At 40.7% G+C, this 26,863-nt stretch overlaps 1 long non-coding RNA gene across 1 annotated transcript; it reads left to right on the top strand.

Moving 5' to 3' along the window:
* Positions 1-90: 90 nt before the first annotated feature.
* LOC117505740 lies at positions 91-22,705 on the top strand. Its single transcript, XR_004559237.1, has 3 exons — positions 91-101; positions 9,414-9,419; positions 22,532-22,705. It is a non-coding gene; the product is annotated as an uncharacterized LOC117505740 (long non-coding RNA).
* The last annotated feature ends 4,158 nt before the right edge of the window (positions 22,706-26,863 follow it).

Below are 26,863 nucleotides of genomic sequence, written 5' to 3'. Positions count from 1 at the left end.
CGGGATCTGCCAGGGGGGAACTAACGGCGGCTAAGCTACCTTGGTCCGCACCAACTACAGGGGCCTGGCTAGCTGTAGAATTTTCCACGGTGCGGAGCCGAGTCTCCAATTCGCCCAGCCTGGCCTCCAAAGCTACGAATAAGCTACACTTATTACAAGTACCGTTACTGCTAAAGGAGGCCGAGGAATAACTAAACATTTCACACCCAGAGCAGAAAAGTGCGGGAGAGACAGAAGAAGCCGCCATGCTAAATCGGCTAAGAGCTAGTAGCTACGCTAACCTAGCGGATTCCTAAAAACACGCAAAGTGAATAATGTGTAAATAATTTAGAGGTGATTCAGCAGAAGGAGTGCTTTAGTTAAGGCACGTAAAGATTACACTGGGAAACAAATCGTAATCTAGATAACTAGATCAATCTAACTGCGCAGATTAAACAGCTAACAGATACAGAAAAACACCGCTGTGCTCCGGAACAGGAAGTGATACAATACCGCAGTGAGAGCCAACCACCAGTAGAGGCAAGCAAGAGGATCCAACACGTAATGTGATTGGAATCAGTCAGCGGCTGGAATGAAGGAAAAACACTGCAGCAGGAGGCGGGACAGAAAACTGGTCCAGCCTCCGGATTTAGCCTGACACCTCGGACCGAGGGACACAGCAGGACCTCATAAAAATATTGCTTCAAACCGGATCTGTGACGCTGGCCCGGTTTGTTCAAAAGAGGTGCGACCTTTTGCGCTAAACACCCCAAATACACACACACACAGGCACACACTTTTAAGAGCAAATATCCCCAGACCCGTGCGTGTAGTGGTCCCATACTATGAACAAAAGTGGATGGATAGCAAAGTCATGACGGATAATACAGAAATAGTGGACCTTTTAATAGTTGTAATAGTAGTAAAAATAAAAACAGTAACAGAAAAGAATTAAAAACAAGAAAAAATAATGAAAAGAAGATGAAAAACTTCAAACCTTCAAACTAATTACAAAAAATGTTTTAAAAATAGTAATGGAGTCACATTTTAAATCAATCAATCAATCAATCAACTTTTTTCTTATATAGCTCCAAATCACAACAAACAGTTGCCCCAAGGCGCTCCATTTTGTAAGGCAAGGCCATACAATAATTATGAAAAACCCCAACGGTCAAAACGACCCCCTATGAGCAAGCACTTGGCCACAGTGGGAAGGAAAAACTCCCTTTTAACAGGAAGAAACCTCCAGCAGAACCAGGCTCAGGGAGGGGCAGTCTTCTGCTGAGACTGGTTGGGGCTGAGGGAAAGAACCAGGAAAAAGACATGCTGTGGAGGGGAGCAGAGATCAATCACTAATGATTAAATGCAGAGTGATGCATACGGAGCAAAAAGAGAAAGAAACAGTGCATCATGGGAACCCCCCACAGTCTACGTCTAAAGCAACATAACCAAGGGATGGTCCAGGGTCACCCGATCCAGCCCTAACTATAAGCCTTAGCGAAAAGGAAAGTTTTAAGCCTAATCTTAAAAGTAGAGAGGGTGTCTGTCTCCCTGATCTGAATTGGGAGCTGGTTCCACAGGAGAGGAGCCTGAAAGCTGAAGGCTCTGCCTCCCATTCTACTCTTACAAACCCTAGGAACTACAAGTAAGCCCGCAGTCTGAGAGCGAAGCGCTCTAATGGGGTAATATGGTACTACGAGGTCCCTAAGATAAGATGGGACCTGATTATTCAAAACCTTATAAGTAAGAAGAAGATGCCAACAGGCAGCCTGTTCCACAAGATACTACCACAGCAAAAAAGGGCTCTGAAGCCTGCTGACTTCTTTTTAACCCTTGAGACACAGAGCAAGTCTGCATCCAAGGACCACAGGGCACGAGGAGGCACATAAGGCTGAACAAGTTCAGCAAGATAGTTGAGTTCATGACTGTTTAGAGCCTGAAATGTCGAACAAAATCTTGAAATCTCGTCCTCGAATCAGTGAAGGGAAGCCAGAATGTCTGTGATCAAACCTCCTGGTTTTCATCAAAACTCATGCAACAGTAATTCTGTACCATCTGTAGACATCCTACACTATTTTATATCAATCCAGGAAATAAAACACAGCAATAGTCAGTTGTGGAAGACAAGGACGTGAATTACAATTTGTGAAGTTTAAAACAAATGCTGATGTACATTTCCACTTTATCAGTTCCATCAGTGCAATAACTTACTGTCATCAGGTCAAACTCACCACTGATACTTTATTTTAGTGAGTGTTGTTTGAACATTTATTGTTAAATTAATTGTATTGTTTCTTTACAGACATGCAGCCGTTGTTGGTGATTAAAGAAGAAACTCTCCCTGAACACCAGGAATGGAATCTGAGTGTTGACCAGGAGGACATTAAAGAAGAAGAGAAGCTGTGGATAAGTCAGCAGGGAGAGCAGCTTCAGCAGCTGGAGGAGGCAGATCTCACCAAGTTTGGTTTCACTGCCGTCCCTGTGAAGAGTGAAAATGATGATGAAAAACCAGAGACATCACAGCTTCATCAAAGCCGAAGTGATGAGAGCACAGAGGCTGAGCCTGTAGCCAGCAGCTCATCTGTACACAGAACACTGACAGCAGAAGCTGATGGAGAGGACGATGGAGGACCACAACCAGCCAGCAACTCAGGTCCAAACAGTCATTTACAACCAGATACCAGTGGCAGGAGTTCAGACAGTTCTGGAACTGAGACTGATGACAGTGATGACTGGAAACAGACCAGAGAACTTCAGTCAAGTTTTAACTGTCGAAAAAATGCCAACATTATTCGTTCAGGCAACACTGATGAGAAACAATTTAAAGGCTCTAAATATGAAAAAGCATCTGGTCACATGAACAACTCAGAGCAACAAAAGGAGAGGCAAGCAAGCGGAAAACCATTTAGCTGTTCTGATCAGAGTAAAAGACAGAAACAGAAGAGCACTGTAAACAAAGACATTAGAATTCAGACAGGACAAAAACCATTTGTCTGTTCTGAGTGTGGTAAAAGATTTGGACGAAAGGACACCCTGAAAGCACACATGATAATTCATACAGGGCAAAAAGCATTTGTCTGTTCTGAGTGTGGTAAAAGTTTTGGAGAAAAGGGCAACCTGAAAAAACACATGATAATTCATACAGGGCAAAAAGCATTTGTCTGTTCTGAGTGCAGTAAAAGGTTCGGACAAAAGGGCGACCTGAAAAAACACATGATAATTCATACAGGGCAAAAAGCATTTGTCTGTTCTGAGTGCGGTAAAAGGTTTGGACAAAAGGGCGACCTGAAAAAACACATGATAATTCATACAGGGCAAAAAGCATTTGTCTGTTCTGAGTGTGGTAAAACTTTTGGACGAAAGGACACCCTGAAAACACACATGATAATTCATACAGGACAAAAAGCATTTGTCTGTTCTGAGTGTGGACAAAGATTTGGATATAAGAGCACCCTGAAAACACACATGATAATTCATACAGGATGCAGTAAATGGTTGTCTTTTGGTTTTTCATTTATCAAAGATAAAAAACGAACCATTCACTGCCTCCCGAAAAAACGAACAACTCACTGCCTCCCGAAAAACCGAACCATTTACTGCCTCCCGAAAAAACGAACAACTCACTGCCCCCCGAAAAAATGAACAACTCACTGCCCCTTGAAAACACGAGCAACTCACCAGCTCATCTACAAAATAATTCACAGGTGTACACAGACCCAGAACAGCAGGAACTAGAAGCGGAATTGGCAAATAAGATTGAAGAAACAAGAAAAATGGACATGAAAGAGCGCCCAAAGCTGACTAAACTAAAAGAGAATAAAAAATTCAAAAATATCCTTCAAAAAGTTAACATAGGACTGATCAAACTGGTCCCAAGAGGAGCCACATTGACAGAGTTAAACTCTGTAAATTATGGAGCGGCATGGTACATACAAAGTAAATTAGCCCCACAAGATTTGGAGAGAAACAGTACCACAAATAAGAAAAAGAATACCATGCCACGATGGAAAAAGAAATTACAACAAAAAAATCAGCTGCCTAAGAGCAGAGATCTCCCAAATGGCCACATTTTTGGGAAACAAGAACCACAAAAAGAATCTTCTAAAAAAAAATAAATCGCATTAAAAGAAAATACAATGTTGAAGACAAACTGCTAGGTGGAAGGCTGGCTGAACATCAAGCCTTAGTAAAAGCTTTCGCAGCACAAATTAGGAATAAAGACAAGAAAATACAAGCAAAACAGATAAACTATTTGCAACAAACCCCAGACTAGTGTACAGAAAGCTGGCAAATGACACAATAGAAGTACAACAACCACCTGAGAGAAAGTAAATTGAAAAATGTTGGAGACCACTCTTTGAAGACCCAAAACAACACCAAGAGGCTGAGTGGATTGAAAAAATACAACAGAAAAACAAAGACAAACAACAAATGCCAGCAATTGTAATCAATGAAGAAGAGATCAGAAAGAAAATGAGTGAATACAGTAACTTCAAGGCACCTGGCATCGACAAAATCCCAAATTTTTGGCTGAAAAGACTGAGACCAAGACCTGAAAAATGACCTAAGAACAACATGGTCATTGAAAGACATCGATATCATCCCAGTTGTGCTGGGAGCAACAGGCCTGATGAAGAAGAACCTGAAGAATCAGTGCATGGACAGAATATACCTACCTCGCAGAGAAGGAGGTATGGGCCTTACTGAAATCAACCAGGCCTACAGAGCATCGATAATAAGTATTGGACAGTACTTAAAGAGCTCTGAAGAAGAAATCATAAAAACGGTCACACAACATCACGAGGCCATAACTGAACGGACCTCAATCACTAAACTGGCAAAAAACTTTGGCGGAGAACTTCTACAAGAGAGAAAAAGCAACAGTCTCATGCCTGCAACAAAACTTGCAAGACAGACCAGAGAACAATACTGCAAAAGAGAAGGAAAACATCGAGTGGAAAGATGGAAACAACACAAAAGAGCCGGACGTTTCCAAGCAGAACTCGAAAAGGAATACATCGACAAAGTTGGATCAATGCAGTGGCTAAAAAATGGAAAACTTGGTTTTGATGGAGAAAGAATTCTGATTGGAGCACAAGATCAGGGACTTCTAACTAATGGCTTCAAAAAAATGGCAGGGATCTCACAAATTGATAAATGCCGATTCTGTCATACAGCTGTTGAGAGTGTAAACCATCTAACATCAGCATGCCAGATCCTCATGGCAGATGGGCATTATACATCCAGACATAACAAGATCTGTCAATATCTCCACTGGAAGATCTGCAAGGAACTGGAGATGGAAGTCAAAGAACATGTCTGGGAGCAGGAGCCAACACCAGTCTCATCCAATGGAAAAATAACGATCTTCTACGACAAAGAGATCCCAGCAGGAAGACACATTGAAGGAGGTGCAATCAAACCTGATATTGTCATCTGGAACAAGCAAGAGAAAACAGCCAAAATCATCGATGTGACAGTTCCCAATGACTACCGTCTGAATCGAGCTGAAAGGGGAAAGATCTCGAAATACCAAGACCTGAAAAATGACCTACGAACAACATGGTCATTGAAAGACATCGATATCATCCCAGTTGTGGTGGGAGCAACAGGCCTAATGAAGACAAACCTGAAGAAATACCTTGAGGCAATCCCCTGCCACCCAAGTGCACATGAGGTGCAGTTGTCTGCAATTAAGGGAACGATCACCATCTTGAAGAGAGCCCTCGGATACAATGCCAGATCTGGTTAGGATAACTATAGAACCTAGGATGCAACTTTAGACCCCAGGTTTGGGGCCCATTGCATTCTACTAAAAAGACATCAAAGATAAATGAAAAGACAAAAAGCATTTGTCTGTTCTAAGTGTGGTAAAAAGTTTGGAAGAAAGAGCGACCTGAACAGACACATGATGATTCATACCAGATACGCCATTTAGCTGTTCTGATCAGAGTAAAAGACAGAAACAGAAGGGCACTCAACAAACACATGGTAATTCATAGTCATTCACTGCCCCTGCCAAAAAATGAGCCATTCACCAGCTCATCTACAAACAATATGCAGGTGCACCCAGAAGCAGAACAGCAGGAACGAGAAGAGGAATTGGAAAGTGAGGTTGAAGAATCAAGAAAAATGGACATGAAAGAGCATCTAAAACTGACTCAAAGGAAAATTAAAAAATTCAAACTATCCTGCAAAAGGTTAACCTGGGACTGACAAAACTGGTCCCAGAAGGAACCACATTTAAACTGTGTAAATTATAGAGCAGCATGGTACATACAGAAGTGTTCAGAATAACAGTAGTGCTATGTGACTAAAAAGATTAATCCAGGTTTTGAGTATATTTCTTCACAATAATAGTATTGTGGAATTCAGTTAGTGAGTTCGTCAATTTTGTGGAACAAACAGGTGTGAATCAGGTGTCCCCTATTTAAGGATGAAGCCAGCACCTGTTGAACATGCTTTTCTCTTTGAAAGCCTGAGGAAAATGGGACATTCAAGACATTGTTCAGAAGAACAGCATAGTTTGAATAAAAAGTTGATTGGAGAGTTGAAAACGTATACGCAGGTGCAAAAAATTATAGGCTGTTCATCTACAATGATCTCCAATGCTTTAAAATGGACAAAAAAAAAAACCCAGAGACGCATGAAAGAAAAAGGAAGACAACCATCAAAATCGATAGAAGAATAACCAGAATGTCAAAGGCTCACCCACTGATCAGCTCCAGGATGATCAAAGACAGTCTGGAGTTACCTGTAAGTGCTGTGACAGTTAGACGCCTGAGTGAAGCTAATTTATTTGCAAGAATCCCCCGCAAAGTCCCTCTGTTAAATAAAAGACGTGCAGAAGAGGTTACAATTTGCCAAAGAACACATCAACTGGCCTAAAGAGAAATGGAGGAATATTTTGTGGACTGATGCGAGTAAAATTGTTCTTTTTGGGTCCAAGGGCCACAGACAGTTTGTGAGACGACCCCCAAACTCTGAATTCAAGCCACAGTTCACAGTGAAGACAGTGAAGCATGGTGGTGCAAGCATCATGATATGGGCGTGTTTCTCCTACTATGGTGTTGGGCCTATATATCACATACCAGGTATCATGGATCAGTTTGGATATGTCAAAATACTTGAAGAGGTCATGTTTCCTTATGTTGAAGAGGACATGCCCTTGAAATGGGTGTTTCAACAAGACAATGACCCCAAGCACACTAGTAAACATGCAAAATCTTGGTTCCAAACCAACAAAATTAATGCCTCTCAGATGTGAAGAAATCATGAGCAACTGTGGTTATACAACTAAATACTAGTTTAGTGATTCACAGGATTGATAAAAAATCAGTTTGAACATAACAGTTTTGAGTTTGTAGCATCAACAGCACATGCTACTATTATTGTGAACACCCCCTTTTATACTTTTTTTACTAATAGACCAATTTCATAGCCTTAAGAGTGTGCATATCATGAATGCTTGGTCTTGTTGGATTTGTGAGAATCTACTGAATCTACTGGTACCTTGTTTCCCATGTAACAATAAGAAATATACTCAAAACCTGGATTAATCTTTTTGGTCACATAGCACTACTATTCTGAAAACTACTGTACAAAGTAAATTAGCCCCACAAGATTTGGAGAGAAAAGGAACCACAATTAAGCAAAAGAATACCGTGCCACAATGGAAAAACAAAAAATACAACCAAAAAAAAAAAATCAGCCGCCTAAGAGCAGAGATCTCCCAAATGGCCATATTTTTGGGAAGCCAAAACCACAAAAGGAATCTTAAAGTAAATTGCATTAAAAGAAAATACAATGTTGAAGATAAACAGCTGGGTGGGAGGTTAGATGAACATCAAGCCTTGGTGAAAGATTTTGCAGTACAGATTAAGAACAAAGACAAGAAAATACTTGAACAAGCAAAACAGATAAACAAGCAATTTGCAAAAAAAAAAAAAAAAAAAACCCAGGCTCATGTTCAGGAAGTTGGCAAACGACACAGTAGAAGTACAACAACCACCTGAGAGAGAGAAAATTGAAAAATTCTCAAAAAAAGTAAAAAAAAAAAAAAAATAAAAATAAAAAGACAAAAACAGAAAACATACAGTTGGATGAAGGGAGCTACATTGAAGACACATTTTGGCAGGTAATATCTACGCGTGTGTAATAATATGCCTGAATGCATTTTCTTTTTTCTTACGAGAGTGGTTTTGGCACTGATCTGATGCCATATCAGTTTCTCTGAGTGTAATAATGTCTTAATGTTGGAATTGTAAGTTTTTAGGAAAATATGGACTTTTTAGGGTGAAAACTGAAATTCACCCAAATTTTTTCCTTCAGTTCTTGATGGATTTTGATGATTGTTTTGTTTGTTTTATCTAAACACTGATTTACAATCCTTCCTCACACAATATTGAACTTTTGAGTTGTTTTGGAAATTGTAGAAATTTTTTTATGGTGAAAATAGTGAAATTCACCAAAACACTTTTTCAGTTTCTGATAGATTTTAATTCTGGTGGTTTTGTTTGTTTCTTCTAAACACTGTTCATAATTCATCCTTGTGGATATATGAAATAATAAATGTTAGTAAAAATGGATTTCATTAAGGTGAAATTCATGCAAAAGTTTTCATTTTGATTCATAGTAGGTTGATTTATTTAAACACTGTTCTCAGTTCTTCTTCACAAAATTCTGATTTTTGTTGAAAACAAATATTGTGTGTTTGGAAAACAGTAAAATTCACCAAACTGGTGAATTTGGTTTTGTTTGAAGTTCTGTTCTTCCCTGTTGAATTTTGAATGACAACTTTTGGTCATGAAAAACCATGAAATTCACCCACAGTTGTACAAATTCCCAAATTGTATGAGAGAGAAAAATCACCACAAGATGGTATTCAAGGAATTTTAAAGTCATTGAATTTTTGGAAGAGAATCTCAACTTCCAGCAAAAATATTTCCAGTAAATTTCTGTCCTCTGATCCAGTCGACACACTGCTGTCAACATTTCAGCTGCTACTTCAGGTTTCATTCAAAAGTCTATTTACACAATAGTGTAAACACTAAAATGACTCTTACAGAATTTACAGCTGTTGGTAAAGAATTTTATTTGGGGTGTGTCATCATTTTCCTCACCTGCATAGTGCAGGGAAATAATTAGGAGAATAAACCCGGGTGAGCTCTGGTTATTAACTAGAACCGGTTCATGATGTCTGCTGCTGTACCTGTAAGGTCAGAGGTCAAACCACCAGCAGGTGATGGACTGAAGGTCGTGTCCAAAGTGATTGTTTCAAGAAGATTTTGTAGATTTTCCTGAAGAGAAACTGAATTAAAGGAAACAGTGAAAAACAGAGCGACCGCTGTGTCGTAGGTAAAACAACTGAGTCATCATGAGGTCAAGTTGTTTGTCGTCTTTGTGAGACAGTCGGCAGCAAAATCAGGGATGAGATCAAAGTGTGCGCTTAAAGAGTCCAGAGACGCCACTCGAGTGACCTTCAGTCCTCATCTCAGTCTCAGTTCAGACTGGTGAAAACCGGTTTGAATCAGAGCCAAACTCAGCCACGTGTGAATGTTACTGAACTCCAAAATCAAACACTTTGTGTTCACTCAAAGTCACACAGTCTGAGTTTGACTAATTCAGTCTGACAGCAGCTGGAAAGAAACTTCTGGACTCCAGAAAAACATCTGGATTCAGCAGATAAATTCCACTGATCCTAAAACCTGCCTGGATCAGAGATGAAAATTTTCCACGGATCTGTGGATTTCAGAGTTTTTCTGGGTCATTTCTGAGATCAGTGTAAATCTGTAAAGAAAATGTTTGGGTGTTGGTGCAGCGCGGGTCATCAGTGCCAGTTAAATCTTTCCTCATATACATGTGGACCAGAATGGTGCTGCTGAAACTCCAAACTAAAACGCTCAATGTCATTGGTTACTTTTTCTACAACAGCGAACTTTCATCCAATCAGAATCTCTGTAATATCTAAAGTCACTGAAAGAACCCGGATGTGGACATTTTGAGTTTCTGCAAGTTTGTTTTGTTGAGCTGCATCATAACATGATCAAAATTACAGAGAGAGGACGAAGACCACGTTAAAGACATCGATGGTGTAAAAAAAAAAAAGAGTTTATGTGGACATGAACAGGACAAAAGTAAGACTCATATGGAGTTAAATTTGTCTCAATACTTGAGGTTGAGGTTGATTTACAAATATCTCTTGATTTGTACACGTGCTTTGTGATCCACAAACACAAAAGCATTTGCAAAACTGAAAATTCTGTTTGTGAAGTGTGATTCAGCATTTGTAGATCACCAATTACACACATTCATCATGTTAGTCACTTACACAGTATTGAGATATTCTCAGCGCAAAACTTCAGTTGAGATCCACAAATATGTAAGTTGCTATTTACATTTCCATCCAGTAGATGGTCGTGTTGTTCTATACATTTTGACTGGCAGGGGGCGGTGCAGCTAAACACCAACAGGAGAACACAATTTTCAGTTTTGCAAATGCTTTTGTGTTTGTGGATCATAAAGCACGTGTACAAATCGAGGAATATTTATAAATCACCCTCTCGTCCATGAGCCAAGCAGGTTTTCGGTACCACTTAAGGTGAATAAACAAGACTTTGAATCCAGCCTCAGTGTATCATGGCCTACACAACAATCTATGATAGCCATCCCATGGTAGTAGCTGTAGCCAGGTTGGGGTCAGTGAAGAATTACACAGAGGTCAAACTTTAAAAATACTCCAGTCATGTTGAAAACTATATCACATTACTTGTCTGATCATATCGATTCCAAAAGGTACAGTTTGGACTATCTGTGATGGAATGTTTTGGAGTTATGGGGTAAAAACAGCAAAAATTGTGACAAAGGTCAGTTTCAGTTTGTACAGGGGTCAAAAGTTAAAGTTGCTCCAATTTCAGTACAAAATGATGCAAATTACTGCTTTCAATAAAAGGATTAATAAATGGAATAGTTTTGACTGTGTTGAATGTTTGGTCTCGAAGGTAAAGGATTCTATGACATGTGACATACGAGGTCTGTCAATAAAGTAACGGTCCTTTTTATTTTTTTCAAAAACTATATGGATTTCATTCATATGTTTTTACGTCAGACATACTTCAACCCTCGTGCGCATGCTTGAGTTTTTCCACGCCTGTCGGTGACGTCATTCGCCTGTGAGCACGCCTTGGGAAGGAGTGGTCCCACCCCCTCGTCGGATTTTCATTGTCTGGAAATGGCGGAATGAAAAGGACTTTTTTCCATCAGAATTTTTTCAGAAGCTGTTAGAGACAGGCACCTGGAAACCATTCGAAAAATTTATCTGGCTTTCGGTGAAAATTTTACAGGCTTCACAGAGAATAAGGTCTGATAGTAAAGCTTTAAGGACTCCTTTAAGGACGCTCGGCGCACCGCGCTCCGAGCTGTGACGATGCGGCACAAGACCATTTCTAAACGGATGGCTCTGTGGATATGAGACCGTCGTCTGCACTTTCTCTGGTTATCACAAGAGCTGGACATCAGCCATTTTCCGGCAGATTTCACTTTTAACGAGATTTTGTCATGGAAAGCCGCGCAGAGGCTTCGTGCATAACGACCGATTCGCTTTGGAAGCGAGACAAAGGAACACCTCCATTTCGGCGTGTCAGAGGACAAGTTTGGACATGTCTATCTCGGCTTTCAGTGCTTACCAGTCCAGTAAGTATCAGTGAAATTGTGGAGAGCTGGACATGTCCAAACTTGTCCTCTGACACGCCGAAACGGAGGTGTTCCTTTGTCTCGCTTCCAAAGCGAATCTGTCTTTTTGACAAAATCTCTTGTTAAAAGTGAAATCTGCCGGAAAATGGCTGATGTCCAGCTCTTGTGATAACCAGAGAAAGAGCACACGACGGTCTCGTATCCACAGAGCCATCCGTTTAGAAATGGTCCGGTGGCTTGTGCCGCGTCATCGCAGCTCGGAGCGCGACGTGCCGAGCGTCCTTAAAGGGGTCCTTAAAGCTGTACTAACAGACCTTATTCTCTGTGAAGGCCGTAAAATTTTCACCGAAAGCCAGATAAATTTTTCGAATGGTTTCCAGGTGCCTGTCTCTAACAGCTTCTGAAAAAATTCTGATGGAAAAAAAGTCCTTTTCATTCCACCATTTCCAGACAATGAAAATCCGACGAGGGGGTGGGATCACTCCTTCCCAAGGTGTGCTCACAGGCGAATGACGTCAGCGACAGGCGTGGAAAAACTCACACATGCGCACGAGGGTTGAAGCATGTCTGACGTAAAAACATATGAATGAAATCCATATAGTTTTTGAAAAAAATAAAAAGGACCGTTACTTTATTGACAGACCTCGTATATTGCCCTGTAACATGACAACTACACATGACAGATGGTGCAAACTATTCCTTATTAGAACCCTATTGACCAAAACAATAATTTGCATATTTTCTTTACTGAATTTTAGCAACTTTAAGTTTTGACCCCTATACAAACTGAAATTGACCTTTGTCACCATTTTTGCTGTTTTTACCCATAATTCCAGACCATTCCATCTCAGATAGTCCAAACTATACCTTTTTGGAATTGTTATGATCAGACAAGTAATGTGATATATTTTTCAGCATGATTGAAGCATTTTTAAAGTTTTGACTTCTGTGTAATTCTTCATTGACCCCTACTAATGCTGTTTCTGTACTATGATGAATTCTAAAACCTGACTGAAACTTTTCAAATAGACCATTCCTCTGCAGATGATTAGTTAGCTGTTTTACAACTACCCTTTCAAGAATTTTTGAGAGAAAAGGAAGGTTGGAGATTGGCCTATAATTAGCTAAGATAGCTGGGTCAAGTGATGGCTTTTTAAGTAATGGTTTAATTACTGCCACCTTAAAAGCCTGTGGTACATAGCCAACTAATAAAGATAGATTGATCATATTTAAGATCGAAGCATTAATTAATGGTAGGGCTTCCTTGAGCAGCCTGGTAGGAATGGGGTCTAATAGACATGTTGATGGTTTGGAGGAAGTAACTAATGAAAATAACTCAGAACAATCGGAGAGAAAGAGTCTAACCAAATACCAGCATCACTGAAAGCAGCCAAAGATAACGATATGTCTTTGGGATGGTTATGAGTAATTTTTTCTCTAATAGTTAGAATTTTATTAGCAAAGAAAGTCATGAAGTCATTACTAGTTAAAGGAATACTCAGCTCAATAGAGCTCTGACTCTTTGTCAGCCTGGCTACAGTGCTGAAAAGAAACCTGGGGTTTTTCTTATTTTCTTCAATTAGTGATGAGTAGTAAGATGTCCTAGCTTTACGGAGGGCTTTTTTATAGAGCAACAGACTCTTTTTCCAGGCTAAGTGAAGATCTTCTAAATTAGTGAGATGCCATTTCCTCTCCAACTTACGGGTTATCTGCTTTAAGCTGCGAGTTTGTGAGTTATACCACGGAGTCAGGCACTTCTGATTTAAGGCTCTCTTTTTCAGAGGAGCTACAGCATCCAAAGTTGTCTTCAGTGAGGATGTAAAACTATTGACGAGATACTGTATCTCACTCACAGAGTTTAGGTAGCTACTCTGCACTGTGTTGGTATATGGCATTAGAGAACATAAAGAAGGAATCATATCCTTAAACCTAGTTACAGCGCTTTCTGAAAGACTTCTAGTGTAATGAAACTTATTCCCCACTGCTGGGTAGTCCATCAGAGTAAATGTTATTAAGAAATGATCAGACAGAAGGGAGTTTTCAGGGAATACTGTTAAGTCTTCCGTTTCCATACCATAAGTCAGAACAAGATCTAAGGCAGTGATTTTCAACCTTTTTTGAGCCGCGGCACCCTTTTTATATTTACAAAATCCTGCGGCACACCACCCACCAAAATAATATTATAATGCTATTACCTCTGGTTTTGCGCAAAACCCAATTATCGCAATAGAAAATCGATACAGAAAACACCGCATTTCGAAAATCCTCAAGCATTTTGCGCTCTGATCTCAAGTAGGGCTGTCACGATTAGGAATTTCTGGAGATGATTAATTGTCAGACAAATAATTGCGATTGACGAATATATTGTCTATTTTTTTTTCTTTTTTTCCCCCTTCTTTATATTCTACTATTGTAGTATAATTACACAACTCTGGAAGAACGTTTGGCTTCTGTGAGTGGAGAAACTGGGAATCGTGCAACATTTTATTTTTATCTTCATTTTACATACAGTCCCAACTTTTTCTGATTTGTGGTTGTTTCTGTTGCATTTCTGAAATTGTTTCTCCTCATCAGTCACGTTTTGTGCTTAAACACTGCATTAAGCTCAAGATTGAACAAATAAATACCTTTGGAAAATAACAGCTGTTAAAGTTCAGAGTTCTCACCTGCTTTTTGTGATCTGTGCGTCTGAACATTGTTTTTTTTTTTTGTGGCTCAGTTCATTCATATATTCTCATTTTTAAAATATGTTTTTAAAGATATTTGACCATTTATTTCATCTCATGATCTCATTAATTCAGCATACGACGCGCACATGGTGTGAACAGGACGGTAACGGCAGAATCATACCTTTAGAGAAAGTTCAGAGAGAAGTAAAGGCAGCTTCATGTTTCCGTTTTGTTAACGTTCACTCGGGTTAAAATCCTCTCTCTGCTCCGCGCTCGCTGCGCACTGAATGTGTCGCGCCTGCATTCAGGAATCTCCCTCACCCACCCCCTCCCTCGCAGTCTGCAGCCTGTTAACTCCGCGCGCACACACACAGGCACTGACACACACACCGACAGCTCCGCATTTTAGAAGGCTTTTGAAGAAGATGGTACTGTTTTAATCAGCCGTCAGCCTCCTTGTTATTGTCCCGCCTTAAGACAAGAGCGAGGCTGCACCACAATGACGTCAGATTCTGAGTCGTTTTATGCTTTATGGATAAAATAAATAATTCACGGTAATCGCGAATATGAAAAATACCCACGGCACCCCTGACGATCGATCACGGCACCCTAGGGTGCCGCGGCACCCCGGTTGAGAATCACTGATCTAAGGTATGATTAAAGTGGTGGGTGGACTCATTTTGAGCAAAGCCAATTGAGTCTAATAATAGATTAAATGCAGTGTTGAGGCTGTCATTCTCAGCATCTGTGTGGATGTTAAAATCGCCCACTATAATTATCTGAGCTAAGCACTAAGTCAGACAAAAGGACTGAAAATTCACAGAGAAACTCACAGTAACTACCAGGTGGACGATAGATAATAAATAAAACTGGTTTTTGGGACTTCCCATTTGGATGGACAAGACTAAGAGTCAAGCTTTCAAATGAATTAAAGCTCAGTCTGGGTTTTTGATTAATTAATAAGCTGGAGTGGAAGATTGCTGCTAATCCTCCGCCTCGGCCCGTGCTACGAGCATTCTGGCAGTTAGTGTGACTCGGGGGTGTTGACTCATTTAAACTAACATATTCATCCTGCTGTAACCAGGTTTCTATAAGGCAGAATAAATCAATATGTTGATCAATTATTATATCATTTACTAACAGGGACTTAGAAGAGAGAGACCTAATGTTTAATAGACCACATTTAACTGTTTTAGTCTGTGGTGCAGGTGAAGGTGCTATATTATTTTTTCTTTTTGAATTTTTATGCTTAAATAGATTTTTGCTGGTTATTGGTGGTCTGGGAGCAGGCACCGTCTCTACGGGGATGGGGTAATGAGGGGATGGCAGGGGGAGAGAAGCTGCAGAGAGGTGTGTAAGACTACAACTCTGCTTCCTGGTCCCAACCCTGGATAGTCACGGTTTGGAGGATTTAAAAAAACTGCCCAGATTTCTAGAAATGAGAGCTGCTCCATCCAAAGTGGGATGGATGCCGTCTCTCCTAACAAGACCAGGTTTTCCCCAGAAGCTTTGCCAATTATCTATGAAAGAGATAATTGGCAAAACCAAAGAGAACAGCAAAATGGTTTCATTCCTGTTTTGAAAGCCAGACAGAAACTGTTACAAACAGTACCACACTGACGATGGATGTAGTTTAGATCTAATTTTGATTCTTGGTTATATATTTGTATATAGTTTGACACTTTGTTTTATTCATATTGTATAATTTTGTACAAATTGAGTGATCAAATGAGTGATTTATTGCAAATTTTAATAATACGGATAATTGATATACGAGGTCTATTAGAAAAGTATCTGACATTATTTTTTTCAAAAACCATATGGATTTGAATCACATGTGATTACATCAGACATGCTTGAACCCTCGTGGGCATGCAAGAGTTTTTTCACGCCTGTCGGTTACGTCATTCGCCTGTGGGCAGTCTTTGAGTGAGGAGTGGCCCACCCTCTCGTCGTTTTTTCATTGTTTAGGAATGGCTCAGAGACTGCTGCTTTGTTTGATCAAAATTTTTTCAAAACTGTAAGGCACAACTGAGTGGACACCATTCGATAAATTCAGCTGGTTTTCGGTAAAAATGTTCGCCGTTTCAAGTTGAAAACTTCCACATTTAGGCTCTGTTGATCCAGGAAGTCGTCAGAGAGCAGAGAACTTTCAGAAGAAGTCGGCATGAGGAGTTTATTCAGACATTCCATTGTTAACGGACATTTTGTAATGAAAGAACATGCGGGCAGAGTCGCATGTCGGGCCGGACCCGACCGCGGGGGGTCGCGACAGGAAAAACACCTCCGTTGGAAACCTTAACGGGCAAGTTGGAACATGCCTAAGCTGTTAAACAATTTCTCAGTTACTCACTTGTTGAAAGCCATCAAAAGCCGCCTGAATTTTACAAATGGTTTTCAACACGGAGGTGTTTTTTCCTGTCGCGGCGCACACAGATTCGCACAGTCGTCACGGAAACAACTCGGCGAATTTGTGCGCACGTCTTTCATTAAAAAATGTCCTTAAACAGTGGAATGTCTGCATAAAGTCCTCATGCCGGCCTCTTCTGAATCTTCTCTGTTCTCTCACGACGTCCTGGGTGAATTAAGCCTTAAATTAGGATGTTTTCAGGTTGAAACAGGCCGACGACGGCGCCTGGAAGCGCTGCAGGACGTCCCGCTCTGTGGGAAGTCCTTACACCGACAGAAACACCCCATAATGTCTCAGCCGTTAAACTTTTCACCGAAAACCAGCTTAATTTCTCCAATACAACCCCTGGCAAAAATTATGGAATCACCGGCCTCGGAGGATGTTCATTCAGTTGTTTAATTTTGTGGAAAAAAAGCAGATCACAGACATGACACAAAACTAAACTCATTTCAAATGGAAACTTTCTGGCTTTAAGAAACACTATAAGAAATCAAGAAAAAAGATTGTGGCAGTCAGTAACGGTTACTTTTTTAGACCAAGCAGAGGAAAAAAATATGGAATCACCCTGTAAAGTTCCATCCCCCAAACTAAAACCTGCATCACATCAGATCTGCTCGTTGACATTGACCCTATGTGTCTGTGTCGTTTTCACAATTTTTGCTCTATGGCAAGATGCATTATCATCTTGAAAAATGATTTCATCATCCCCAAACATCCTTTCAATTGTCCAAAATATCAACGTAAACTGGTGCATTTATTGATGATGTAATGACAGCCATCTCCCCAGTGCCTTTACCTGACATGCAGCCCCATATCATCAATGACTGTGGAAATTTACATGTTCTCTTCAGGCAGTCATCTTTATAAATCTCATTGGAACGGCACCAAACAAAAGTTCCAGCATCATCACCTTGCCCAATGCAGATTTGAGATTCATCACTGAATATCACTTTCATCCAGTCATCCACAGTCCACGATTGCTTTTCCTTAGCCCATTGTAACCTTGTTTATTCTGTTTAGGTGTTAATGATGGCTTTTGTTTAGCTTTTCTGTATGTAAATCCCATTTCCTTTAGGCGGTTTCTTACAGTTCGGTCACAGACGTTGACTCCAGTTTCCTCCCATTCGTTCCTCATTTGTTTTGTTGTGCATTTTGGGATTTTTGAGACATATTGCTTTAAGTTTTCTGTCTTGACGCTTTGATGTCTTCCTTGGTCTACCAGTATGTTTGCCTTTAACAACCTTCCCATGTTGTTTGTATTTGGTCCAGAGTTTAGACACAGCTGATTGTGAACAACCAACATCTTTTGCAACATTGCATGATGATTTACTCTCTTTTAAGAGTTTGATAATCCTCTCCTTTGTTTCAACTGACATCTCTCGTGTTGGATCCATGATTCCACTTGGTGCAACAGCTCTCCAAGGTGTGATCACTCCTTTTTAGATGCAGACTAATGAGCAGATCTGATATGATGCAGGTGTTAGTTTTGGGAATGAAAATTTACAGGGTGATTCCATAATTTTTTCCTCAGAATTGAGTGATTCCATATTTTTTTCCTCTGCTTGGTCTAAAAAAGTAACCGTTACTGACTGCCACAATCTTTTTTTCTTGATTTCTTATAGTGTTTCTTAAAGCCAGAAAGTTGCCATTTGAAATGACTTTAGTTTTGTGTCATGTGTGTGATCTGCTTTTTTTCTACAAAATTAAACAACTGAATGAACATCCTCCGAGGCCGGTGATTCCATAATTTTTGCAAGGGGTTGTAATGTCCACTCGGATATTCCTCACAGGTCCAGAAAAATTTTTGATAAAGCAACGCGCGTCGTCTCGAGCAGCGTGTGAAACAAAGGAATTCAGCCGAGCGGGTGGGACCACATCTCACTCAAGGCCTGCCCACAGGGAAATGACGTCACCGACACGCGTGAAAAAACTCACGCATGCGCACAAGGGTTCAAGCATGATTGGTGTAATCGCATGTCATTGAAATCCATATAGTTAAAAAATAAATAAAAGGGTCAGTTTATTATCTAATAGACCACGTATTTATATATAGTCTTGAACTTTGTTGTTATTCATATTGTTTGGTTCTACACTTTAAAATTGGTTACTTTTTGCATATTTTCGCCTTGTAAAATGTTTACTTTTGCACTGTTTGAGTTCTAGACATACAAAATTAATTATTTTGATTGTAAACACGTACAGCTTCCTGTTAAAAATGTGAAATCCAGGTGTAATATAATTGAAATTCAGGTACTCTTGGAAAGCAAACAGACTATTTATAGACAGCAATTTGTGCCATCAAAACAGAAATGAAACCATTTTGCTGTTCTCTTTGGAAATTATTTCTCTAATTTATCTAATTTTATTTATATAGCGCCAAATCACAACAAACAGTTGCCCCAAGGCGCTTTATATTGTAAGGCAAAAGCCATACTGTTGTGTGGGCTGCCAGAAGAGGAGGTACTGCTGGCCCACCACCAGAGGGCGCCCTGCCTGAAGTGCGGGCTTCAGGCACGAGAGGGCGCTGCCGCCACAGACACAGCCGGGAGTGACAGCTGTTACTCATTATGTCCTGACAGCTGTCACTCATTCTTCATCATCCCACTCCATAAAACCCAGACGTCATCTCCACCTCATCGCCGAGATATCATACTTCATTGGAGGTAATATCCTCAGCCATTTGTGTTTCCTTATAAGCTGTATATTGTGAGTGTTTGCAGGAGTACCGGTCCCTCTTCCTGTGGAGGCTGAGTGAGTGCGGGACGGCACTCTTTTCCTCTGAGGGATTACTGTAAATACATCAGCATTCTGAGTGAGAGGTGGAGGTGGCATTCCCACCGTTGTTGTTACTGGGTGTACACACACCCACACTTGACTGTCTTTGTTCTCGCCAGCAGTACCAGATCCGACAGTCGGGAACGGTGATCACCTGGGAATTCGGGACTTGGCGGCTCCAGTATTCACCAGGTTCTGTGGTGGCGGAAATCGTGTGGTTCCGGCTCTTCTCAGGACAGACATCTTCTATCCTCGAGCCTGCCCACACGTCACCTTTGTGGATTGACTAATTATATTCTGAGATTGTCTGTATTTTGTTGTGCACATTTCACAACATTAAATTGTTACTTTTTGGCTCATCTATTGGCCGTTCATTTGCGCCTCCTGTTGTGGGTCCGTGTCACTACACTTTCACAACACATACAATAATTACAGAAAAACCCCAACGGTCAAAACGACCCCCTATGAGCAAGCACTTGGCGACAGTGGGAAGGAAAAACTCCCTTTTAACAGGAAGAAACCTCCAGCAGAACCAGGCTCAGGGAGGGGCAGTCTTCTGCTGGGACTGGTTGGGGCTGAGGGGAGAGAATCAGGAAAAAGACATGCTGTGGAAGACAGCAGAGATCAATCACTAATGATTAAATGCAGAGTGGTGCATACAGAGCAAAAAGAGAAACACTCAGTGCATCATGGGAACCCCCCAGCAGTCTAAGTCTATAGCAGCATAACTAAGGGATGGTTCAGGGTCACCTGATCCAGCCCTAACTATAAGCTTTAGCAAAAAGGAAAGTTTTAAGCCTAATCTTAAAAGTAGAGAGAGGTGTCTGTCTCCCTGATCCGAATTGGGAGCTGGTTCCACAGGAGAGGAGCCTGAAAGCTGAAGGCTCTGCCTCCCATTCTACTCTTACAAACCCTAGGAACTACAAGTAAGCCTGCAGTCTGAGAGCGAAGCGCTCTATTGGGGTGATATGGTACTATGAGGTCCCTAAGATAAGATGGGACCTGATTATTCAAAACCTTATAAGTAAGAAGAAGAATTTTAAATTCTATTCTAGAATTAACAGGAAGCCAATGAAGAGAGGCCAATATGGGTGAGATATGCTCTCTCCTTCTAGTCCCCGTCAGTACTCTAGCTGCAGCATTTTGAATTAACTGAAGGCTTTTCAGGGAACTTTTAGGACAACCTGATAATAATGAATTACAATAGTCCAGCCTAGAGGAAATAAATGCATGAATTAGTTTTTCAGCATCACTCTGAGACAAGACCTTTCTAATTTTAGAGATATTGTGCAAATGCAAAAAAGCAGTCCTACATATTTGTTTAATATGCGCATTGAAGGACATATCCTGATCAAAAATGACTCCAAGATTTCTCACAGTATTACTAGAGGTCAGGGTAATGCCATCCAGAGTAAGGATCTGGTTAGACACCATGTTTCTAAGATTTGTGGGGCCAAGTACAATAACTTCAGTTTTATCTGAATTTAAAAGCAGGATTTGGATTCTCTCTCTCTGTATGTAGAGAAACCATTTCATTGGTTGCTTCATGAAAAGTTGGATCAAAGGATGCAGTGTTATAAAAACAGGAATAAAACCATTTGTTGTTCTCTTTGGAAATGATTAAGATAAAACAGCAATTTTAGAATTCACACACATTGGTTGCTTAATAACACAGTTGGATGAAAGCACTTTGTGCCATCAAAACAGAAATGAAACCCTTTTGCTGTTCTCTTTGATAATGATTTGGATTTTCTCTCTCTAGTTGATTTAGTTGAGTTTTAAAAATGAATAGTTTGGACCATGTATCATGCTTAGTTATCACATTAATGGGTAACATGTCACAGAATCCAATGGACATTGACCTTGTTTGACCTTTACTTTGGAGACCAAACATTCGACACTGTCAAAACTACTCCATTTATTAATGCTATTAGCTCAACCAATAATCTGCATCACTTTTTACCAACATTGGAGCAACTTTAACTTTTGATCCCTGTACAAACTGAAACTGACCTTTGTCATCATTTTTGCTGTTTTTATCCCATAACTCCATAGATTTCAGTCACAGTCCAAACTATACCTTTTAGGAATCTTTATGATCAAGCAAATACTGTGGTATAGTTTCAATATGATTAGAGCATCTTTTAATTTTGACCACTGTGTAATTCTTCAATTGACCCCTACCTGACCACAGATTGAACAATCAAGTGGCCAATTGATTTTTTTTGAAAGAGGAATGTCTAAGGAGTATTTCTGCAGAATTTGATGCTTTTATCACCATTTGCAGGATTGTTTCAGTTATCTGCTGCACAACCAGAACAAAACAGACACCAGCCTTTTTACAAGATTTTGAGACAGAAAAAGGGAATGGAAGAGGAAATGCATTCACTACAGGAGAATAAGACATTTCAGCTGACCAAACTACCACCAGGTCAACAGGTTGTGGGAGGGAGACAGGTCTGTGCACTCAAAACAGACACAGATGGATCAAATAAATACAAGATTTGTTGCCAAAGGATACAACCAAAAGGCAGGAACTGACTATGAGGAGACATTCTCACCCTCCGCTGACATGACAAGTGTCAGAACTGTCATGCAGAAAACAGCACAGGAGGATGTGATCTTGCATCAGATGGATGTTAAGACAGCGTATCTTCACGCACCCATTGACTGTGAGATTTACACAGACCAGCCACAAGGTTAACGAGAAAAGATCAAAGAAAAACTGGTGTGTAAATTGAATAAGTCTTTGTATGGACTCAAGCAATCAGGCAGAAACTGGAATGTTACACTCATATCTATGTGGAAATGACTTTGTGCAGAATACTGCTGACCACTGTGTTTACACAAAAGAAAAGCATGGTGAGAAGTTCATTCTGATAGTACGGGTAGATGACCTCATTCTAGCTGCCGGTAGTGAAAAAGCAATGCTTGAAGTGAAAAGGATGCTAACACAGAGGTTCAAAATGAAAGACCTAGGAATGATAAAACATTCCAGACATTCCAGTGGACTGTCCCAGGACCAGGTTTAAGACAAAATAAGAGCACAGTTGATCTCACGCTGGTGGTTAGTCTGGTTCTCAGCTCATCTGGTTTTCAAGAGACCGAACATCAGCTAGTAACAGCAGCTGTGGTCTGGTAGGTCTAGTGTAACCTCGGACCCACTTTCAGTAGTTTAGGATAAGCCAGAAACATGGACCAGTTGCTTGGTTCAGCAGGATTACAACAGGGAATTAAGGTGAGTGTGGAATGAAATGGCTGGAGGCAAGGAAAAGAGCAAGAACAAAGCTGATTATTTTATAGAAAAGTATTAAAAACAGCATACAATAAATTGAATTAATAACACTAACAGCAATAACGATAATAAAAATCCAAAAATCCTCAGTCCAATTGAGCTGAAGATTCATTTAGTCAGTCTAGTCAGTAGTCAAGTCAAAAAATGTCTTCGTTCACGTGGATGCTGAGGAGAAAAAAAAAAGACATCAATGTGATTCATCTATAATATTCAAGACAGCAAAAGTTACCCTGAACTTGGAAAACTAGGGGGGGATTTTGAGACTCTTAAGTGGCCTGTGGTGCATTCTGGTGCATTCTTTGGACTAAACGTGGACCTGAAACAGCTGTTAAATTTCTCTTGTGATCTCCTGCAGTTTGACACAACATGTGGCTTTTGAATGCATGTTGTGCATCCTGGAGGAGCATGTACACACTATAACAACACAATAGTTTACAAATGTAGCTAAAATCTTGATGAAAACTTATTTTATTTAGTTGGTTAGTTTGATTTAGTTATTATTTATTATGTAGTTTGTTTTTGATTGGGCTCAAAAACTAGGCAATTAAAAATCCTAACTCTCAACTAACACGTGATAAATAACTTCATAACTGCTTTCAGACGAGGTAAAGATATATCATATAACACTGAAGCCACTTGATTACTATTATTCATTCAATAATGTACACCAATAAAATGTTAAATTTGTTTAAATTATCCATCTCAGTCTGAGCCCAAACACCTTTAAGAATCTGAACCTGAATTTTTTTTTTCGATTTTATACAATTTTCTTTTTCAACAGGGGTTTACCCCACCACCCACTGTCTGTAATTTGTTTGTTTTTCAATACAAGATGTATTTCTCATGTAAAGAGTCTACACAGGAACTATTTCAGCTTGTATCAAAGATTCCATCAGTTTGGCAGGCGATTTAACAGTTTAACAACAACAAAAAAGGCATGGCCACATACTAAAATACACGGTGGTGGATGGAGCCGTTGGTGGTAACAAACTTCAGTGATCGCTGTGTTTTACTCCCTAAGCATTATATTTATCATACAACAATACCAAAATATCACAGAATTTACTTGTTTAAATGATATCAGCGTTAAATTATTGCCATACCTGTTTTTATCTTCTGTAATATTGGAAATAAACAATGAGAAACTGACGAGGTAGAAAATTTGTTGAACCATGCTGTGAGATTTGGAGCGAGAAGCAGGCAGGAAATTGTCTGGAACACGGAGACATTGCTGCGCATTTACTACCTTCACAAGCACATACTGCGAAAAGCGATTCCGAGTGGAGAGTCGTCGTCACCCCTTGCTCACACTGCCTCCGGTGTTACATTGCGAGGTACGGATGCAGGACCCACAGAGAATCCAAGTGATTAAAAAGATACAAACCTCTCTGTGGCCACGGAGCTCTGCAGCTGCGGTTAACGAGACCCTGCGGCGCTGCGGATTTTTCCGCAAGAAGTCTATCCTTGCGGGCTGCCGGAGCGCTCCACATCAAAACAGAAGTGTTTTGTTCGAGCAGTCTCTGGACCTGTTGCCAGAGTTGGCCGCAGCTCCTCCCAGCAGGCAGGGGGGTGGTGTGAGTGGTCTGCTGCGGCGCTTACCAAGCCGGCAGACTCTGTAAGTGCATTGGAGGCAGCGAGAGCGAGGCCTCATTTTTCGACCAATGAGAATGCGCGTTGAACTGTTGTCCGTATCCCAAAATGGCGACCTCCTTCTCTGGTAAACAAACCACTTTATGATGATCGATTTCAAAGGAATTTCTGTGTTTTACAGCAAAGTATTAGTTTGTTGATTTGAAGAAATTAAAAATAATGTTCCACCATTTCTTTCAGACGGCAAGAATTTAAAAAAGACGGAAAACCGTCCACAGATGGCGACTAAGCAACCATGTGTTCAGTTCCTTTTCCTTTTGTGGCAAGTTTGAGTGGTGACCACAGTGGTGTTTGTCACTGAAGAGGATGAGGTTGTTCTGAGGCAGGTTCAGTTCAGCTCTGGCCACAGGCTCGTAATGGGTTTAAGCCCATTTCAAGCCATTTTAAGCCTCTACTGGTGGTTGGCTCTCACTGCGGTATCGTATCACTTCCTGTTCCGGAGCACAGCGGTGTTTTGCTGTATCTGTTAGCTGTGTAATCTGTGTAGTTAGATTGATCTAGATAACGATTTGTTTCACAGTGTAATCTTCACGTGCCTTAACTAAAGCACTCCCTCTGCTGAATCACCTCTAAATTATTTACACATTATTCACTTTTTGTGTTTTTTTTAGGAATCCGCTAGCTTAGCACAGCTACTAGCTCTTAGCCGGTTTAGCAGCAGCGGCTTCTTCTGTCTCTCCCGCACTTTTCTGCTCTGGGTGTGAAATGTTTAGTTATTCCTCGGCCTCCTTTAGCAGTAATGGTACTTGTAATAAGTGTAGCTTATTCGTAGCTTTGTAGGCCAGGCTGGGTGATTTGGAGACTCGGCTCCACACTGTGGAAAATTCTACAGCTAGCCAGGCCCCTGTAGTCTGTGCGGATCAAGATAGCTTAGCTGCCGTTAGCTGTCCCCTAGCAGATCCCGAGCAGCCGGGAAAGCAGGCCGGCTGGCTGACGGTGAGGAAGAAGCGTAGTTCTAAACAGAAGCCCCGTGTACACCACCAACCCGTTCACATTTCTAACCGTTTTTCCCAACTCGACGACACACCCGCCGAGGATCAAACTCTGGTTATTGGCGACTCTGTTTTGAGAAATGTGAAGTTAGCGACACCAGCAGCCATAGTCAAATGTCTTCCGGGGGCCAGAGCAGGCGACATTGAAGGAAATTTGAAACTGCTGGCTTAGGCTAAGCGTAAATTTGGTAAGATTGTAATTCACGTCGGCAGTAATGACACCCGGTTACGCCATTCGGAAGTCACTAAAATTAACATTGAATCGGTGTGTAACTTTACAAAAACAATGTCGGACTCTGTAGTTTTCTCTGGGCCCCTCCCCAATCGGACCGGGAGTGACATGTTTAGCCGCATGTTCTCTTTGAATTGCTGGCTGTCTGAGTGGTGTCCAAAAAATGAGGTGGGCTTCATAGATAATTGGCAAAGCTTCTGGGGAAAACCTGGTCTTGTTAGGAGAGATGGCATCCATCCCACTTTGGATGGAGCAGCTCTCATTTCTAGAAATCTGGCCAATTTTATTAAACCCTCCAAACTGTGACTATCCAGGGTTGGGACCAGGAAGCAGAGTTGTAGTCTTACACACCTCTCTGCAGCTTCTCTCCCCCTGCCATCCCCCCAATACTCCATCCCCGTAGAGACGGTGCCTGCTCCCAGACCACCAATAACCAGCAAAAATCTATTTAAGCATAAAAATTCAAAAAGAAAAAATAATATAGCACCTTCAACTGCACCACAGACTAAAACAGTTAAATGTGGTCTATTAAACATTAGGTCTCTCTCTTCTAAGTCCCTGTTAGTAATTGATATAATAATTGATCAACATATTGATTTATTCTGCCTTACAGAAACCTGGTTACAGCAGGATGAATATGTTAGTTTAAATGAGTCAACACCCCCGAGTCACACTAACTGCCAGAATGCTTGTAGCACGGGCCGAGGCGGAGGATTAGCAGCAATCTTCCACTCCAGCTTATTAATTAATCAAAAACCCAGACAGAGCTTTAATTTATTTGAAAGCTTGACTCTTAGTCTTGTCCATCCAAATTGGAAGTCCCAAAAAACAGTTTTATTTGTTATTATCTATCGTCCACCTGGTCGTTATTGTAAGTTTCTCTGAATTTTCAGACCTTTTGTCTGACTTAGTGCTTATATGTGAAACAGTTGAAACCCAGCCATAACCGGGGAGGGGGTCTGAGACGCGCTTTGTCCTCTGTTTACAATGGGGTACTCAGGTCAAAGCAGTTTCAGTCTTTTGTTCATGGTAATGTCATTCATGTCATCAGGAGAGTCATCAAGGGAGCCATCAGGAGAGGCTTCCGTCCCATCATTAGGAGGGACAGCTGCCCTGTCATTAGGAGGGTGCTTACTAGAGCACAATAGGTGCTAATTAGAGCTATTGTTT

Source organism: Thalassophryne amazonica, unplaced genomic scaffold (assembly GCF_902500255.1).
Source record: "Thalassophryne amazonica unplaced genomic scaffold, fThaAma1.1, whole genome shotgun sequence".
In the NCBI taxonomy this organism is placed as follows: Eukaryota; Metazoa; Chordata; class Actinopteri; order Batrachoidiformes; family Batrachoididae; genus Thalassophryne; species Thalassophryne amazonica.
The sequence above is the reverse complement of the archived record's forward strand: the minus strand, read 5'-3'. Positions and strand labels throughout refer to the sequence as shown.